This window comes from Haematobia irritans, chromosome 1 (genome assembly GCF_050003625.1).
Source record: "Haematobia irritans isolate KBUSLIRL chromosome 1, ASM5000362v1, whole genome shotgun sequence".
NCBI lineage: Eukaryota > Metazoa > Arthropoda > Insecta > Diptera > Muscidae > Haematobia > Haematobia irritans.
Window position 1 is genome coordinate 200048084 of NC_134397.1, and position 20787 is coordinate 200068870.

A 20787-nucleotide genomic window follows, 5' to 3' on the forward strand; every position below is an offset into this window, starting at 1 on the left:
ATTTTGTGTTGAGCATTAAGTCAATTTAAATTTATATGGAATTATTACATAACATGCGTATGACAGCATAAAAGGTAAAATGTGATTCAGCTCTTCGTTGAGGAATGAATCAGTGTAGAAAGTATGTCACAATGTCATCACCTGACCGGAATATGTACAAAACTTATGTAGCCGGAATTGGTTTGAGAGACATCATTGTATACTGACATGGAAATTGTGATGAGCAAAATAACCAATTATTTTGTATATTCTATGTCACACTATGTGGTCCCAAATTTTTCTTTATACCAGTGATGGAAAATCAATTTTACCAATTTTATCAACTATAATAAAAAACAGTGTAAATTTTTGCTACACAGGCAAAAAAATAAGTTATATGTTTAGGGCTCAATTTTTTAAAACAATATTTTTTGAGTGCAAAGTTATAATGGTAATAAATTAGTATAAAATGTTTGGGACACATATGTTAGAATATATTATACCTGGGACAACAAATCTTCATTTTAATGCATGTAAACATATATTCATTTACAAATTTCGTGTGAATATATTAAAAGATTCGGATTTAAGAGAAAGGAGAATGGAGTTAATAAAGATGAAGATAGAGAGGGAGAGAGAGTGAAAGAACCAATTGATAGCAAATGGTTGTTGCTCTCTTTAATAGACATATCCCAGCAAAAAATGGAGCACTATTTCAGCAGGATTGTAAGGGAGAGAGGCAGTACCAACTGCTTACAACACAACCGAATCAGCGCTGATTTTTGTGGGCGATGTCCCGATTTAGAGCAGCTTCTACATAGCGCAGATATAAATGCTCATTTTAATAGAAATATTGCTCAGAAATGATATATAATCTTGAGTATAGCATTGTTGGTGTGAAGGAAAACAGCACTACCTTTCATGCATCTATACTGCATGAATTGTTGCAATAACGTAAACGAATGATCATAAACTAGTTTGATTACTCGTTTACGTTATTGCCACCGATTCATGCAGTGTGGATGCACTGCCTACTTTATTGTATACCAAAAAGCGCCACTAAACTCTTACGGCTGATGTATTTTTTGCTGAGATGTTTTTGTTGATAATGTTGTTTTGCTTATGAGCTTGTCCTATTATTGACGCTTATGGTGTCAATTGGGAAAAAAGGTGTAACATTCTCGAAATTGATTGCAAAATATGAACGACACTGTCACAGCTTTTAGTGTCTGTATCCATCACAATATTATGAATTAGCACTAACTTTTAAATGGCACTATCACTTGAGTGAAAATGCAATCAGGGAAAAAGTAGTGCACCACCAATATAACATATTTTTTTGAGAAAAATAAATTGATTTCATTCACAAATTGCAATTATTGTTTCATTTGATTCAATTAAAAATTTTGTATTTACACAGAATTTTTTTCCTGATCAATCACGAAATCGATGTTGCCTACAACGTCGTTTAGGAGGAAAGACTTATTTTTTGCTATTATTTTATTTCTATATCAGTGTTGTTGGCAACACTGAAGCAATCAGACGTGCAAAAGTACTTGTCCGCAAACCAAAAAGAAATTATTTCAAAATAAATATAAATACGAGAAATCAAGTGTATCAAAAGTTGACATTGTATAATTTGCGACCGTGGTCATTGATAATTCATGAAGATGAGCAGTAAAAATCGTCGTAGTATTAATACAAAGAAAATTAATTGTGGTCAGTGCCGAAATGAAATCTTTGAGAGAGATGGTTCAATACAATGTGATTCGTGTGAGAGAACATATCATCCACAATGCACGAAACTGGATGAAAAAGAATTTGAAAAACTTGTAAATGATGACTCTCTTGATTTCCAATGTCATGTGTGCGCGCCATCAATTGTAAATAAGCTCTCAGCGATTGAAGCAAAGCTTTGTCAGCTAGATCAGCTGGACGAAATAAAAAAATCTATACAATACATGTCATCGAAATACGATGAAATGTTGAAAGGAATCAAAACAAACAAGAAAAAGATTGAACATTTAGAAAAAGAAAATAATAACCTAAAAGAAGAAGTTATGAATTTAAAATCTGCTGTTAAATTTTTGAGTGACTCTAAAGTGCAAAATGATGTTATTATCAGAGGTGTAGAGCCCGCAGAATCTGCAACAAAAGTGGTTTTAAGTATTGCATCGAAAATGGAATCATCGATAACAGAAAATGATATCAATGATGCGTATTTTGTTGGTGGAAAACAGAGTTCAAAAGCGAATAAGTCTCTCGTTGTTAAATTCAATAATCAAAAAAGCAAGAAAATGTTTATGGACAACAAAAAGAAACTGAGAGATGTTGCTGAAACAAAGAATATATTTATAAATGACTTTTTGTCCAAGGAAACTCTCGACATACTAAACTATGCCCAATCTATAAAATCTGTCGGTTTTCAGTATGTCTTTTGTAAAGGAAGCAAAGTTTTTGTGAAGAAGAATGAACGTAGCAATGCTATACTTATAAAAACCAAAGAAGATGTGGATAAGCTACTGACAAACGCCGTTGGAGTTAATAATTCGAAGAAACAAGCCAGGTTGATTTTACCAGATAATCACAGCTCTAATGAGGATGAAGAGGAGGAGGAAAATTGATTTTCTTTTTATTTCTTTGTCATAAATAAATTTTTAAAAATTATATTAAATTTATGAGTAATAATTATTTTTCTAATATTAATCTTTACAATAATTATATTAATAAATTACATACAAATTATTTTGAAATTTTGTCCGTAAATGCCAGGAGTGTTTCTTCTTTGTCAAAATTTAATAAATTCAAGTTCGAACTTAGTAGATTTTCAAGAATACCCGATATTGTAGCAATCCAGGAATCGTGGTTTAGCGAGAACTGTACACAATTGTATAATATTCATGGGTTTGAATCTATCCATTGCTGTAGGGGAGACGGATATGGAGGTGCCTCTATATATATTTCAAACAAAATTAGATTTCAAGTCCTACGGAAGGAAAGCACAGAATTTGTTGAATATATCTGTCTCTTGATACCGGAGCTTATATATAATAGGAAGCCACTGGTATTGGTAAACTTGTACCGATCACAGAAGTGTAATCGGCTGAGATTTTTTGCAATGATTGAAGAAAGTTTTGGAAATCGTTCATGTTTGTTTGTGGGAGAATCTGTTCCATGAGTATGGTATGGAAAGACTGCACAACTTTGTAACAAGGCCTTGTAGCGATACATCTATAGATGGTGTTTATGGAGCGTTTACGGATGCGCATTGTGTTGAGGTACATTGCATAGATAATAGTTTTACTGACCATAACTATTTATGTGTCGTTATTAGGAATGAAATCTACAAATCTATCAAATCTACAAATCTATTAATAATATTGGCCATCACACAATTAAATTTGTTCAGAATCAAAACTATTTTAATACAAGAAATCAACAAAATCTGAGAGTACCTCGATGTAGGTTTGAAAAATGCAAACAAAGAATAGATTACTCAGGTTGTTTAAAGTACAATGAGCTACCACAATGTATAAAGTCGATCTGTACTATTTCAAGATTCAAGAAGGCATGTAAAGAGTTTCTAAGTAACAAGCTATAAAAAGAATTATTAGATTAATATAAAATTAATTATATAACACAAAAATTATATTCACTTTGTAAATAGTTTACAGTAAGAAATATTATTTGTTGTCACATGCCTCTACAATGCCCTTATGGCGCTGAGGCCCAAATATGAATGAAGTTTAATTTAAGTAAATAAACGATAAATTAAAAAAAAAGAAAAGTTTCTAGGAGAGATGACAAAAGACGTACAAAGATTTATTACCAAGACTACACAGAATTTGGTAAATGTATTGATCGCGGCTTACAACTGGATTTGAGTATGAATGATGTGAGAATTTAATAGAATGTCTGAAAAATGCAGCATCAGATAGCTTAAAAAGCCATAATACCTTACGACAGGATATTCGATATGATATAAACCCTTGGATGAATGAGAAATTGCTTGGCTTAATAAATTTTAAGAACAAATTATTGAGAAGAAGGAGAAAACAGCAACACAATGAATCTTTAAAGGGTCAGATTAAAAGAATTGGCCATATCATTAAATATACCAAGAATAAGTTAATAGAATCATATTACAATGAATCTGTATTATCCTGTAATGGCGATCCAAAAAAAGTTTGGAGATTTCTTAACAAAGAATTGGGGAGAACCTCCTCTAGAGTATGTCACGTTGAAGATGAGAATGGGCAAACCATATTTTCTGACGAGAATAAAGCGATTTGCCATAACAACTTTTTTCATAAAATCATCCAAAGTATACGCGGTGAAATTGCTTCAAACCATAATGAAAATTTTAAAGACCTTGGAACTATCTGTTATCACAGTACAGCTTTTCAGTTTCAAAAAGTAGATTTTTCAACTGTGGAGTTGTATGTGGCTTCAATGCATAAGGGGAAGGGATCAGGTTGCGATGGTATTACTGTAAAAATGATAAACGTTCGCAGAACGTTTATTTCAATGTTACTAACGAGGATATTGAACTGTATTATAGAATCCTCTATTTATCCCGATTGTTTAAAAATTCACGAAATAATTCCTGTACCTAAGATACGTAGTACACATAGGGTTGAAATGTTTCGGCCTGTTTCTATGCTGCCCAATGTGAACAAAATTTTTGAAAAGATGTTATCAATTTAATTACTGGACTATCTTGAGTCGAACAAAATTCTTTTTGTTAGACAGTTTGGATTTCGCAAAGGTTTTGGGACGGAAGCAGCTGTTGTTACTCTGATTAATGATATATGTAATGGTCTTGACATAGGTAATTCAGGAGTAGCTGGTGTTTTTTTCGACTTGAGTAAAGCGTTTGACTTAGTGGATCACGATATATTGCTTCAAAAATTGCCATTTCTGGGTTTTCAGACCAAATCAGTGGAACTCATTAAAAGTTATTTGAATAATAGGAAGCAATATGTAAAAGTTGGTGAATGTAGGAGTGGTACTAAGCCAGTTGAGTGCGGAGTTCCCCAGGGAAGTATTATAGGGCCTTTGCTGTTTCTAATATATGTTAATGACATCTGCAAAATAAATTTCTTTGGGAAACTTTTCATGTTTGCTGATGACATTTGTCTTCTGTACAATTATAAAAATACTATTTGCCTAAAGGAACACATTGAATATGATGCTTAATTTATTTTTGAATATGCACGTTTGAACAAGTTGAAAATAAATACGGACAAAACAAAATTCATTAGATTCAGACCACAGGCTACTAGAAATGAACCAAAGATGTCAGTTTTTATTGATGGTATCCAAATTCGGGAATCTAATTCGGTGAACTATCTCGGAATTAACTTGTCTTCGAATTTGAATTGGGATAATCATATTGATATGATAAGATCCAAGATAGCAGCGGCCACTGGAGTTCTTCGTAAATTTAAATCAAAATTCTCTACGGATACAAAACTACAACTCTATTTCTCTTTGATTCACTCCCATTTAGTATACTTACCTTTAATTTACGGGTATAAGGAAACCAAATCATTGAAGTCTCTTCAAGTAGCACAGAATAAGGCATTAAAAATTGTATATAATTTGCCAATGGATTTTTCTACAAAAACGCTATTCGAGAAATATGCTAAATCCGTACTTCCGATAAAAGGAATATATAAATACAGCATCTCAGTGTTTATGTTTAAATGTGTTAGGAAGATTGGGAATCAAAGTATTTCATTCCGTAATAATTTCAATCAGACTCAATGTAACACTCGTCAACGCTTAAACTTAATAGCCTCTAGATGTCGCCTAGAATTAACGAAGCAAAAGATTGAATACGCTGGACCACATATATATAACGAATTACCAAATAGTCTGAAAAATATTGCTACAATATCAGGTTTTAAAAACAAGATGAAATTGTACCTATTGGAAACTATAGAAACACTTCTTTAAAATAATTGTATACGTAAAGATTTCTTACAAAATAAATTACGGTATGTTTGTACATAAACACAACATAATATGATTAACGTAATTTTCTAAATATATAATTTGATTAACGTAATTTTCTAAAATATGATTTGTTTTTTGTTGCCAATAAGTCTCTATAAAAGCCTTTAAGGTGCAGAGACGATAAAAATGTTGTATATATTTTTAATGAAATAAAGATTTTCAATAAAAAAAAAAAAAAAAAAAAAATTAAAAATTTTAGTTCTATACATTTTTTTCACAATTTTATTTCTACAGAAAGTTTTGTCAAAATTTTATTCCTATAGAAAATTTTGTCATAATTTTATTTCTATAGAAAATTTTGTGAAAATTTTATTTCTATAGAAAATTTTTTGCTAAATTTTATTTCTATAGAAAATTTTGTCAAAATTTTATTTCTATAGAAAATTTTGTTAAAATTTTATTTTTATAGAAAATTTTGTTAAAATTTTATTTTTATAGAAAATTTTGTCAACATTTTATTTCTATTTTCTCAAAATTGTATTTCTAAAGAAAATTTTTTAAAAATTTTATTTCTATAGAAAATGTTCTCAAAATTTTATTTCTATAGAAAATGTTGTCAAAAATTGATTTCTATAGAAAATTTAAGTACCTCTTAGTTAGAGAGGAATTTTTTGCAATATTATTAACTACTGCCGCAGTCGTGCTCAGCACCATTGCAACCAACATGCGTCAATTAAGAGTGGCTTAAGAAGGAAGTTCCTGGCTTCCTTTCTACTGCACAATTGCCACCAAAATCCCCGGATCTAAATCAATTGGACTTTTGCGTCTAAGTGTTGATCATACCAATACGGAGCTTCGCCGGGAATGGAAATCGGGCGGACTATATTGTACACTGAATCACATTGCAGTTCATAAATCGGAGTAAAACTTTGGCTTTGTGCTTATATGAGTATAAATTGAACGAAAGATATATATGGGAGAAATACCGATTTCAATCAAATTTAGCACATTTAAACCTATAGAAAATTGTTGAAATGCCGTTCATGATGGACATTTCACAACGATTCGTTAATGAAAGTGAATCAACACGCATGTGGTGTCAATCTGACAAGGATAAAATGACACCATGCGTTATCAAAACAAACCGCCAACGTTCATGATCTGAAAACGTAATGGTTACGAATTTATAAAAAAATTCAAAAAAAAAAACGAAACCGTGAACGTTTCCGTTTCATTTTGTTACCGTACGTTCACGATTTTGAAACGTAATTTTTTCTGTTAGTGTAGGGTTCTATTCTGACCCAAAATACATACAATCGATTGGATTAAACCTGCAACCTAGACTTTGATTACAGAAATGACAGACAGACGAACATGGATAGATCGTCTCAAAGGCCGGCCTTCACCAATATTGGCAAAAACACCAAGTGGCAACGTGAACATTCCGTTTTGATTTTTTCGTGAACGTTTCCGTTTCAATTTGTTACCGTACGTTTACGATTTTAAAATGTATTTTTTTTTCTGTTAGTGTAGGGTTCTATTCTGACCCAAAATAAATACATGTGTCAAATTGGAAATCGATTGGATTAAACCTGCAATCTAGACTTTGATTACAGAAATGTTTGCACATACAGACGGTCGAACATGGCTAGATCGCTTCAAAGGCCTGCCTTCACCAATATTGGCAAAGACGCCAAGTGGCTATCTCGTCTCCTACTGGGTTTTGCAGACATATTTACTATACGAGGGTTGCCTTTTATTTGCCAGGATTTGGCGTCAGTTAAGCCCTTAACCCTTTCGACCCTAAGGTTGCCTGTGGGCAACTTTTTGTGTTTTGAGACTCACTGTCAGCGTTGGTTTTGTTTTTGTTCATAAAACTGTAACGGTATCGAAAGCTACAAGTGTTTTCTTCAAGTTGAATGAAAAATCAGCTAATTTGGTTGTCAATTAGCAAAAAGTTTTTCATTAATACGCACGTACCTCAAGAAAAAAATATTTGCGAATTTAAAAAGAGGTTTTTATACATGTGACTTTTTTTCAAAAATTACAACTAAAATGTTGAAAGTTTTTATTAAATCTATTGTAGTACATGTCAAATAAAATATTTCTGGAAGTCAAATCTTAGAATTGCAAAAAACAACAGATGAGAAATTTTTAAAATTGAAAAGTTGCCTGTGGGCAACTTTGGGCAATTGTGGTAGTAAAATTACATATTTTTTGTGGACATAAGACCTGGAGAAAAAAGGTTTGAAAAACAATGATTTTGAAAAAATTTTGAACTTCATTTCGGATGTCCCAGTGACGAGAAATGCGGCGATGATGTGGAAAACATATATGCAGTGCAGTGGGGAATTTGGAAGGAATCGTAAAAAGGGAGGAAGCCACTTCTTGGCAACATACTAGTGGATTAGCACGAATATTGGCGCTTTATAATACTTTGGTTTTTTTACACCGCCAATTAAATTGACATGGGTTAAAAAAAAAAAAAAACAAAACATTTTCGTGAGTCACGCGTGATTTACTTTCAAGATCCAAAGTTAATTGAAGTTGGAATTTTTTTCAATTAATAAATTAATTGTTACAATTAACTTTTTAATCAAGATAGAAACATTAAGTTAATTAAGTCAATGATTGAAATTTTGTAAAATTTTTAATTAAAAAGTTATTTGATACAATTAACTTTTAATCAAATTCGGAAGACTAACTCCCATTTTTATAAAGTTCCGTTAGTGTTCCGTTAACTAACCAACTTTTAAACCATATTATGGACGAAGCTGTCATCTTGCCTCTATATTCCATATGCCAATTAGGAACTTAACTGACGAAAGTTTTTCAGTTAAAGTTAACCGAACAGAAGATATTTGCAATTTACTTTCTGTTAACTGACAGTTAAAGCCTAACGGAACTACATGAAAATGGCCGTAAGTCAGTTAAAAAAGTGATGAACACTTTTTTTTAAATTTTAAATTAAAATTTCTTTTCAAACAATCAATTGTTCATCCAAATAAAAATTCTAAGCCAATTCAGAATGTAATTGAAAATAGTTTCCTTTTTTTAATTAATAAATTAATTGAGTTTTGCAATCAACATCAATTAAATTTTTAATTGAATCAATTAAAAAATTAATTGAAATTTGGTAATGAAATCAATTAATTTTTTAATCAAGAATTTTTTCTATGCCCAATTAAAACTGTGATTGATACTATCATTTTCGTGATTGAAGACATTTCAATTAAAAAATTAATTGGATCAATTAATTTCGTGATTGAATCAGAAAATTTTTTTTTGTGTGTACCCACATGGCGTGCGTGAGTATAAATATTTCTTCGTGAATGTGTTTGAGCGTGATTGAAATTCTACTCACGCGCGCATCTAAGTATATATTTACTGTAAAATAACAAAAAAAAAACTTAACAAAAATCCAATAAAACGTAATACGTCTATCATTACAATACAAACTATTTTGTAGTTACAATTGCCCACGGGCAACATTCTCTACCGCCTAAACGAATGGGCGTGGCGAACCGAAATTTTGGCTAGACGTTTCTTATTTGACTTCAAGTAAAAAAAATTTTTAGCGATATCTATAAAAATTCGGGGTCGAAAGGGTTAACATCATAGGTTTATGCATGAGTCACGACAATTTTCATGAGCTATAACTCTAACTAATCATAGTGCCGGCCAGCACTTATTGAAAAGGGAGCATTTCACCACCTATGATTGACTGTATGAGAAACAACCGTAATGACTAATCTAACCTTATGGCGAGCATATTATGAAATTCCTCATTCGCTCCTAAAATCATGATGTAATGTAAATTAGCATTAATTAAAATGAAATCAAAGTTACCTCGAAATGCTCATAAAAAATGCCTTTAAATGCTCCCATCTGCATCTTACCACTGTGATATCTAACGAAATGGAAAGTTAGTTGGCTATTCGTATTAATATTACAACATTCTTGAAAACATTTTTGAAGGATTGTGGTGACGGGAAAGTTATTTTTTATGTGCATTAAAATGTCTCCCTCACCAAAAATCCCCCCATTAATTTCACTTTCATAAACTTACCTTTTACTTTTCATTCAAAGTAAAAAAAAAAAACAAAACAGCCCATAAAATATATCCACATTGGATGCTGTGAATGAAAGAGCCCTTCTTCTTAACTTTTGGCAAAATATGAAATCCAAAAAAAAAAAAAACAACAAAGTTATGAGGAGTTTTGTAGTCTTGGCGATGAAGGTTTACTGATTGGAGTTAATTTTTTTCGCTTTGGTTTTGTTTCTTTATGCTCTTAGCCACGAAAAGACCATAGAGCCACAAGATTTTATTAAATGGTGTGGCTTTTGTTAACTTTTTGCACTTTTTATTGGTGTTGTTGTATTTTTTCGAATTTTGGCCATAAAACGTGAACACAATGACAGCAGAGTCAACAGAGAGAAAAGCTGAATCCTGCACTGGCGGAATGTAATGTAAAATTGCCACAGATGCTTATTTGGTAGTGTCTACCTGGTTAAAACCGGTAAGGACCATAAGGCATGGTTTACTTTGATGTTTTTTCTAAGAAAATTTTATTTTCACTCCTTTCACTGGGGCAACAGGTTAGATGGTCGGCTTTCTTAGATTCAATTATACACAGAAGGTGAGATAATTTCTTCTGTATTATAATTATGATTAACATAAAATATTTTTTTCCAAATTTTTTAATAATCTTTTTATATATTTTCAATATTGTTGGCATATACAAGGTTATTGATCAATCACTTATAGCCACATTAACCACTATTCAACCAAAGGTAATTGAAACCTTAATGATAACACGCACATTTGTTTTTTTTTTTTTTGATATTTTTTCTTATTTTAATTTCTTTTGTTTACCACCACTTTTGTTTGGAAACTTTCCCAAGATGATCCGTGATTATGCACGTTCAATGGTGCAAATGAACCAAGTTAGAGCATCTCTACCAAAACCAATCGATTTTTTGGTCTTGAAAGGTATGAAACGAATTTAGCCAACTACACACTAACATCGAAGCACAACTGCATCTAAACCAAACTCATTTACTTTAGACAAAAAAAAAAAAAAACACAACACAATTGGCCAAAAACAAAAATTTATTGATTCCGTTGGGAAGGTCGATTTGTGGGTTTTTTACAACCAGTTTCGTATTAGTCGTCGTCACCGCCGTTATTGTCGAACAAATTCGGCTAAACACGCACTTCCACTTTTTCTCTGGCTATGTAAAAAAATCTTCCGCTTACTACAACCGTCTGTAGTAAATGGTATTTCTTAACTAATTCAAGCTGCATTTTGGAGAAAGCCGAGTCTTAAGTCCATCATACCCACCAACAATGAAGCATATGGGGTGCTGACGAATGTGTATGTGTTCAAAGTGGCATCACTAATAATGTGAGCTCAGCTTATGTTTACAACTAAATCGCTCTCTATTCAGTTAAAGAGAGCAAATTGCTCTTTATTGAATAGATCATTAAGCAGTGTTACCATCAGTATAAATTATTTAAATGGCAATATTATAATTATTTAAATGGCAATATTATTACAGCAAACTAAAACATGTTTTAGTTTGCTGTAACAACTTAGGGGCTATCGTAACTGAATCAAATATAACAGTTACATTTGAAAACTCTTCGTCGTATAGTGTTACTTGATAATATATAGCGGGTTACTTGATAATGTATAGAATATATAGAAATGATTAAATAACGCCTTGATTTTAAATCTAAAATATATAGATTTGGAAATTTTACTTTCAGTTCAAGCAACTTTTATGATCAGTGTGCTTTCTATATCCTCAAGAAGTGAAATCGGTCTATATTGGGGTCTTACCAAATGGAGCGATAAAAACTAAATCCGTTACAATTTCAGGCAAATCGGATAAAAACTAGGACTTATAAAAGCCCGAAGAGTTAAATCAGTCTATATGGGTGCTATGCCAAAAATGTCCACCTATACACAAAATTCAGCACACCTAGTTGTGGTTCTGAAAAACCTACAGAATTTAGACCCCAAATCGGAGGGCGGCTTTATAAGGGGGATATATCAAAATCTATACCGATACACCATTTATTCGGAACACCTATTTATGGTCCTCAAAAACTTATAGATTTCGAATTTCAGGCAAATTGAATAAAAGCTAAGGTTTTTAGAAGCTCAAGAAGTAAAATCGGGAGATCGGTCTATATGGGGGCTATAGCAAAACATAGACCGATACACACCATATTCGGCACACCTATTTTTGGTCCTAAAATACCTATAGACTTCCAATTTCCGGAAAATCGGATTGAAAATTCGGTTTCCAGAAGCCCAAGAAGTAAAATTGGGAGATCGGTCTATATGGGGGCTATACCAAACCACGGACCGATACACCCCATCTTCGACACACTTATTTATGGTCCTAAAATACCTCTAGGTTTCCAATTTCAGGCAAATCGAATAAAAAATACGGTTTCTAAATAGAAGCCCAAGACACCAAATCGGGCGGTCGGTTTATATGGGGGCTATACCAAAACATGGTCCGATATAGCCCATCTTCGAACTCGACCTGCTTGGAGACAAACAAGGAGTTTGTGCAAAAATTAAGCAAGATATCTTTATTAGTGAAGGCTGTAGCGTGATTACAACAGACATCCAGACAGACGGACATGCTTATATTGTCTTAGAATTTCTCCCTGATCAAGAATATATATACTTTATATAGTCGGAAATCGATATTTCGATGTGTTACAAACGGAATGACAAACTTATTATACCCTTATCACCATTCTACGGTGGTGAGTATAAAAATATACCAAACACTATAACTTAAAAATTTTATAATTTGTTATTCGTTAGACCTGTGGAATACAAAAATATAACAGCAGGCATCGACTGCTGTTTTTAGCAGACCTTTTTCTATGAGTGTGCTGTACCACACTGTTGGTGTCCTTAGCAATATTGCTCAGTAGACTGCTTAAGTTAACGTTTCTTCACGTCAATAGTTTTTGCAAACTCGCCCATCAGGCAGCAACCCGAAACTCTAAGGAAATCAGATACAAATTAGATCTTACATGCCCTTAAGAAGTGAAATCGGAAGATCGGTCGGTGAAATGTTTATAACCTGTGCCACACTATGGAACAGGGTATTAGTGCGTATGTTTGAGACACCCAGAAGGAGACGATATAGACACAGGGTGTCTTTGGCAATGATGCTCAGGGTCGGCCCACATGTCGATCTGACCATGTCCGTCTGTGAATAAATTTTTGTGATCAAAGTCTAGGTCGCAGTTTTAATGCAAAAGACATCAAATTTGACTCTAGAATGGTATGTGTTTTGGGTCAGAATAGAAACCTACTGATTTTGGGAAGAAATCAGTTCAGATTTTCGGCGATCTGCAGTTACATGGCCCCAGGAGCCAGAGTTTTACTTCGAAGTACGTGACATTTTGCACATGGAGTAGAATTAGCATTTTTGATATCGGTTCAAATTTACACGCAGAGAAGGAATATGATCACCTCAAACATGTTTCAAGAGCAAAATTTGGCCATAAAACCCTTATTTATCAACGGATCTTACCCAAATTTGGCTAAATGTAGTCTTCTATAGCACTAACTATATGTGCAAAAAATCAATCGAAATCGGTTCAGATTTAGATATAGCTCCCATATATATGTATATCCCGATTTTCCCAAATTTGGCCATAGAACCCTTATTTATTAACCGATCTTAGTCAAAATTGGCTAGATCCAGTCCTCGATAGTACTAACTATATGTGCAAAATTTCATCGAAATCGGTTCAGATGTAAAATATAGCTCCCATGTATGTATCACCCGATTTTGAAAAATTCGCCCCTAATAACCTTATGTTTGACCATACAGGCCTCATTTCTTAACTGATCTTACTCAAATCTTGCACAAGGTAACCTTTTGTGGTATTAATCAACCCCGCAAAATATTATACAAATTGGTTCCGATTTCATGATGTTAGTATATGGTCTCTAACAACCATGCAAAAATTGGTCCACATCGGTTCATAATTATATATAACCCCCATATAAAGCGATCCCCAGATTTGGCTTGGGGAGCCTCTAAGAGAAGCAAGTTTCATCCGCACCGCCTGAAATTTGGTACATGGTGTTAGTGTATGGTCTCAAACACCCATGCAAAAATTGGTCGAAAGCGGTCCATAATTATATAAATCCTCCATATAAACCGATCCGATCCGGCTGAAATTTGGTGCATGGTGTTAGTATATGGTCTTTAATAACCATGCAAAAAATGGTCCACATCGGTTCCTAATTATATATAGCTCCCATATAAACCGATCCCCAGCTTTGGCTTGCAGAGCCTCTAAGAGAAGAAAATTTCATCCGATCCGGCTGAAATTTGGTACATGGTGTTAGTATATTGTCTTTAATAACCATGCAAAAAATGGTCCACATCGGTTCCTAATTATATATAGCTCCCATATAAACCGATCCCCAGCTTTGGCTTGCGGAGCCTCTAAGAGAAGAAAATTTCATCCGATCCGGCTGAAATTTGGTACATGGTGTTAATATATGGTCTCTAACAACCATGAAAAATTGGTCCACATCGGTCAATAATTATATATAGCCCCCATATAAACCGATCCCCCGATTTGGCTTGCGGAGCCTCTAAGAGAAGCAAATTTCTTCTGATCCGGCTGAAATGTGGTACATGGTGTTAGTATATGGTCTCTAAAACAACCATGAAAAAATTGGTCCACATCGGTCAATAATTATATATAGCCCCCATATAAACCGATCCCCCGATTTGGCTTGCGGAGCCTCTAAGAGAAGCAAATTTCATCTGATCCGGCTGAAATTTGGTACATGGTGTTAGTATATGGTATCTAACAACCATGCAAGAATTGGTCCACATCGGTCCATAATTATATATAGCCCCCATATAAACCGATCCCCCGATTTGGCTTGCGGAGCCTCTAAGAGAAGCAAATTTCATTCGATACGGCTGAAATTTGGTACATGGTGTTGGTATATGTTTTCTAATGATATATAGCCTCCATCCCCAGATTTGTCCTCCGGAGCCTCTTGGAAGAGCAAAATTCATCCGATCCTGTTGAAATTTGGAACATGGTGTTAGAATGTGTTCTCTAACAAACACGCAAGAATTGGTCCATATCGGTTCATAATTATATATAGCCCCATATTCGTCCTGGCCGAACTTACGGCCGTATATACTTGTTTTATTTTCATTTGATGTAACGCAATCACGGTAATATGAATTATATTATATGGTCTCAAACTCAATCATTTCATCAATGGTTATTTACACTGAAAAAAAGCATATCCGGTTCCAAAAATTTTGTCTTTACTTTAAAAATGTTGGTATTGATTCCGAGCCAAAGAAGCGTAGAATACAAGCAAGGATACTTTTAAGACACAACTCTCTTTTAAATTTGGGTTTTGTATACTTGCTTCTAGGAAGAAAATTTTAATTTTTCGCTCACGACAAAATTTTTTCAGTGTATGTAAAATGGTTACTAACCCAAAATACATGATCTCTGCAATCATTGAATGGACCAAATAATATATTTTCTTCCGTTTATTTTTGTCTTTATATTATTAAAATAAATACTACATACTCTTAAACGTCATGACTTTTGCTTCATTTGAGCCAATATTGAGAGCTGTAAAAGACTTTAATAAATTAAATAACTTTAATTTGGATTTTTCAATTTCCCTACAAAAAATTTAATAATATCTTAGATTTAATTTATTTTGGTCTGCAAGGATTGTAATCTATAGACTTAAATAAATGAATAAACAACTTAATTAAGTCGTAATATAAAAGTTTGTTTAATTTGCTTATCAACCAAACTTATTTGGGGCAACACTGATCTTCAATCAAGTCTTCTCTTAGAAACTGTCTCTTCTCTTTGTCAATTTGTTTGTTTATGAATTTTCTCTTTGTATCTACGGCATGTATGCAACCGCGCATGTCTAGGCGACCCTGGTTATGGCCTCCATTAATTGCATTTTAAAGCACTTGTCATTTACCATGACTTTGGTGCTCCACTGTCATGGTTTCCGGCGCTGGGAATTTCGTGTTGTTTGGCTTGTTTGTTTCTACTTTCTGCTTAATTTGAAGTTTGTTTTATTTTGGGTGTTTTTCGCGCCGCTAAGCTCATTACGACCTTTGGAAATAGCTGTTATATATTTTCCATAATTAATTCGTTTAATGAACACAGAAATGCACACAGAAATGCAGACAGACTATACGAAGAAAGAGTGTGAATTGAGGAAGTTCAATACATACGTAAATCTACAAAAATGAAGAAGGTGGTGTATTTAAAGTTATCAATGAAATGTTATGAAATAAAAATATTATCCATTGTGTTGAATAATAATTCAGAATCGATGACGCCTTCACAATCGACAAGATGAGTGTGAAATGCTATTGCAATAAAATTTTGTAATAACAAGATCATTTGTATGGTCTTTTCTAGGACATATTTTCGAAGTCAAAATCATATAATCGTTTGTTATACCCACCACCATAGGATGAGGGTGATGAGGATATAATAAGTTTACTTTTCCGCTCCATTTGAAATTCTAATATTACATGTATGGTCTCAAATGTTTATAACAAAGTTCCCAAGGATCTAAAAATTTTTTTCAGATCCGATATTAAATGAATTTCCACCATTTAATATTCCCCATCAAGGTTGCCATTTTGGTCCGTTCGGACCAAAATTGGTCCAAACAAGTATATACAGTAGTAAGTTTGGCCGGGCCGAATCTTAAATACTCACCACCATGAATCAAATATAATAGTTTCCTTCGAAAATTTCAGGGGGGTTTGATGAGAGATATTTTCCCAAGCAGATCAGTTCAACCAGTACGCTTCCCACAGATATATGTAAAGATTTTACCTATGAAGACTAGATCATATTCTGAATTTACAAGAACCATTTTTTGTTTGAGTTTTAGAGGAATCATAAACATCTCTTGTAAGTGTGCAAGAAAGTGATGAAATAATACCTTGATTTGAAATCTAAAATCTGTAGATTTTCATCCCAATTATTTAAATGACTACGAGAAGTAAAATCTGGAAATTTTGCATTCAGTTTCAAGCAATTCTCATGATCAGTGCGCATTCTATACCCTCAATAAGTGAATTCGGTCTATATGGAGGCCTTACCAAATGGACCGATACAACTAAATCATATACACTTTGTTATGGGTCTAAAATGCCAGTATATTTTCAATTTGTGGCAAAACGGATAAAAAGTACGGAATCTAGAAGCCTAAGAAGTAAAATCGGAAGTTTGGTGTAACGGGGCTATACCAAAGCATGGAAGGTACACACAGTATTCAGCACATTTATTTGTAGTTCTAGAATCTAGACCCCAAATCGGAGGGCCGGTTTATTAGGGGGCTATATCAAAAACTGTACCGATACCCAATATATTCACACCTCTTTATGGTCCTAGAATACCTTTAGATTTCCAATTTCAAGCAAATTGAATAAAAACTACGGATTCTAGAAGCCCAAGAAGTAAATCTGGAGATCAGTCTATATAGGGGCTATATGGAAACATGGTCCGACAATAACCACTTTCGGCACATCTCCCTATTTTCCTAGAATACCTCTACATTTCCAATTTCAGGCAAATTGGATAAAAAGTACGGATTCTAGAAGCCCAAGAAGTAAAATCTGGAGATCGGTCTATATGGGGGCTATATCAAAACATCGACCGGTACTCACCATTTTCGACACACGTCTTTTTGGTTCTAGAATACCTCTAGACTTTAAATTTCAGGCAAATTGGATCAAAACTACGGATTCGTGAAGACCAAGAAGTAAAATCGGGAGATCGGTCTATATGGGGGCTATATGAAAACATGGAGCAATAATTACCATTTTCGGCACACCTCTTTAAAGTCCTAGAATACCTCTAGATTTCCGATTTGAGGCAAATTGGGTAAAAATTGCGGATTCTAGAGGACCAAGAAGTAAAGTTGGGAGATCGGTCTATATGGTGGCTATATAAAAACATGGACCGGTACTCACCATTTTCGGCACGCGTCTTTAGGGTCCTAGAGAACCTCCAGATTTAATCCAATTTTCAGTTAAATTGGATTAAAACTACGGATTCTAGAAGCACTAGAAGTAAAATCGGGAGATCGGTCTATATGGGGGCTATATCAAAACATGGAGCGATACTCACCATTTTCGGCACACCTATTTGAAGTCCTAGAATACCTCTAGATTTCCGATTTGAGGCAAATTGGGTAAAAATTACGAATTCTAGAAGACCAAGAAATAAAGTTGGGAGATCGGTCTATATGGTGGCTATATAAAAACATGGACCGGTACTCAACATTTTCGGCACACGTCTTTAGGGTCCTAGAGTACCTCCAGATTTAAAATTTCAGTTAAATTGGATTAAACCTACGGATTCTAGAAGCCCAAGAACTAAAATCGAGAGATCGGTCTATATGGGGGCTATATCAAAACTTGGACCGATATAGCCTATCTTCGAACTTGACCTGCCTGCAAACAAAAGACGAATCTGTGCCAAATTTCAGGACGATAGCGCCATTATTGAAGGCAGTTTTTCCCCCGTGATCAAGAATAGATATCGTTAGCTTAATGTGTAAAGGTGCTAAGTCAACCTTTTACAAAAAAATTGATTAAGATGCAGATCGACAGATAAATCAAAAATACATAGTTTACCATAAAAAAAATATATTAAATATCTGTTTTTATCTCTGTTTTGTAATGATGTGTAAAAGTGCTAATTCAGCACCTGTTGAAATACACGTGCTAAATCAAATTTTAGGTTGAGTAGGCTTTGCTAAAAAATTTTAATAGCAATTGTTTGTGTGCTATTTTGCGGAAAGTTTACTGTATGTATTGAAAGCATTTATGGTAAAATTTTTCGAAAATAGGTTAATTTCACAATTTATTAAGTTTTTTGTCTCTCTTGCACGTTTACACATTAAGCTACCGATATACTTTATATAGTCGGAAATCGATATTTCGATGTGTTACAAACGGAATGACAAACTTATTGTAGCCCCATCACCATTCTATGGTGGTGGGTATAAAAATGATTAATTTTTAAATTTGGAATTTTTAAAAATGGAATTTGGTTGATTTTGGTCCATTTGAAAGATTCCAACTAAGCCACACCAGAATGTTTAACCGATCTTTGATATTTTCTTTTTTCGACAGTATTACCCCCCCCCCCCCCACAGAGTAAATACACTGAAAAAAATATATGTGGTCAATGATTTCATGTCCTTAAAATGTGAATGCGAATTTTGTTTGGCTATAAAACGTATTCCTTTTTCTTTGTCCAAACGTTGAAAAACTTTTCAACGAAGCCGTTTTGTCGTTATCGTTAAGTGATTTGACTTAAAACTGGTTATCTTTACATGAACGAAAATTTTGTTACACTTGGCTTTAATAATTCAGAAAAATTCTTTAAAATCAATGAAATCATCTTTAAGATTGTTGGCTTTTTGTATCTTTACTACAAAAGCAAGAAGGATATTAAATGTATTCTCTGTGGAAACTATCGAGTCAATTGGAGGAAACTCCCATTGAAAATGGGTCTAAAATATGAAACATTCTACCATATTTCCCCTACTCTGGCGTACATATATATGGGAGCTATTTATACCAAACAGGACAACCCTACAATCTTCCCCTCAAAATCAGATCCCTAAAATATTAATGAAAATACTTGCACTAAAAAAAGTACGATATGTTTCAATTTGTTAGGTTCTGAACCAAATCTAACTCCCTTGTTTTTCCTTCTTATTTCTCGGTTCATATGTTCATTGGGAACATATTCTCCTCGAATTCTTTTGGAGGTGCAAAGCCAACCGTCATCTGTGACTTTCTGCTCTTTGCATCATATGAACCGATTTTGACCAAATTTGACATGCATACTAAACATGAATGGGAGAATAATTTTGGCCTCCGTGGTCATATGGGTGTAAATCGGACGAAAGATATACATATATGGGAGCTATATCTAAATCTGAACCAATTTCAACCAAATTTGGCACGCTTAACGATACCATTAAACGTAGTCCTTGTGCAAAATTTGAAGCAAATCAGGACAAAACTCTGGCTTTTTTGCACAAATAAGTTCACATCGGACGAAAGATATATATGGGAGCTAAATCAAAATCTGAACCAAATTTGGCACGCTCAACGATACCATTAAATGTAAACCTTGTGCAAAATTTGAAGCAAATCAGGGCAAACCTCTGGCTTTTGAGGTCATATTAGTCGAAATCGGATGAAAGATATATATGGGAGCTGTATCTAAATCTGAACCGATTTGGCTGATATTTTGCATATCTCACGAAAGCCCCAAAATATTTGGCTGCCCGAAATTTTGAGAAAATACGTTGATAAATACGTCAATTATGACCAGATCGGTGATAAATATATATATGACAGCTATATCTAAATCTGAACCGATTCAATAGCGATTGTCTTTGAGCCAATGTAAAACTCTGTGCCAAATTTCAGGACGATTGGACTTAAACTGTAAGCTGTTCTTTGCACACAAAATTACATATACAGACAGACGGACGGACAGACAGACAGACACACAGACGGACATCGCTAAATCCACTCAGAATTTAATTCTAAGCCGATCGGTATACTAAACGATGGGTCTCGGACTTTTCCTTCTTGGCGTTACATACAAATACACAAACTTATTATACCCTGTATCCCAGTATTGGTGAAGGGTATAAAAATCAAACGAATACTTAAAAGGACAAAGGTTTTATTAATTCCAAAAACCCCTTAAACCAAAGATGCTAAATCCTCAAAATA

The 20787-nt window shown here is 33.6% G+C and overlaps 1 protein-coding gene across 1 annotated transcript in view; it reads right to left on the minus strand.

The window, feature by feature from the left end:
- Osi24 (Protein) overlaps positions 1 to 11202 on the minus strand; it is an 87934-nt gene extending 76732 nt beyond the window's left edge. Inside the window, exon 1 of the mRNA XM_075292554.1 lies at positions 10010 to 11202. The gene's annotated coding sequence lies outside the window, so the exon portion shown is untranslated. The remainder of the gene's footprint in view (positions 1 to 10009) is intronic.
- Between the last annotated feature and the right edge of the window lie 9585 nt (positions 11203 to 20787).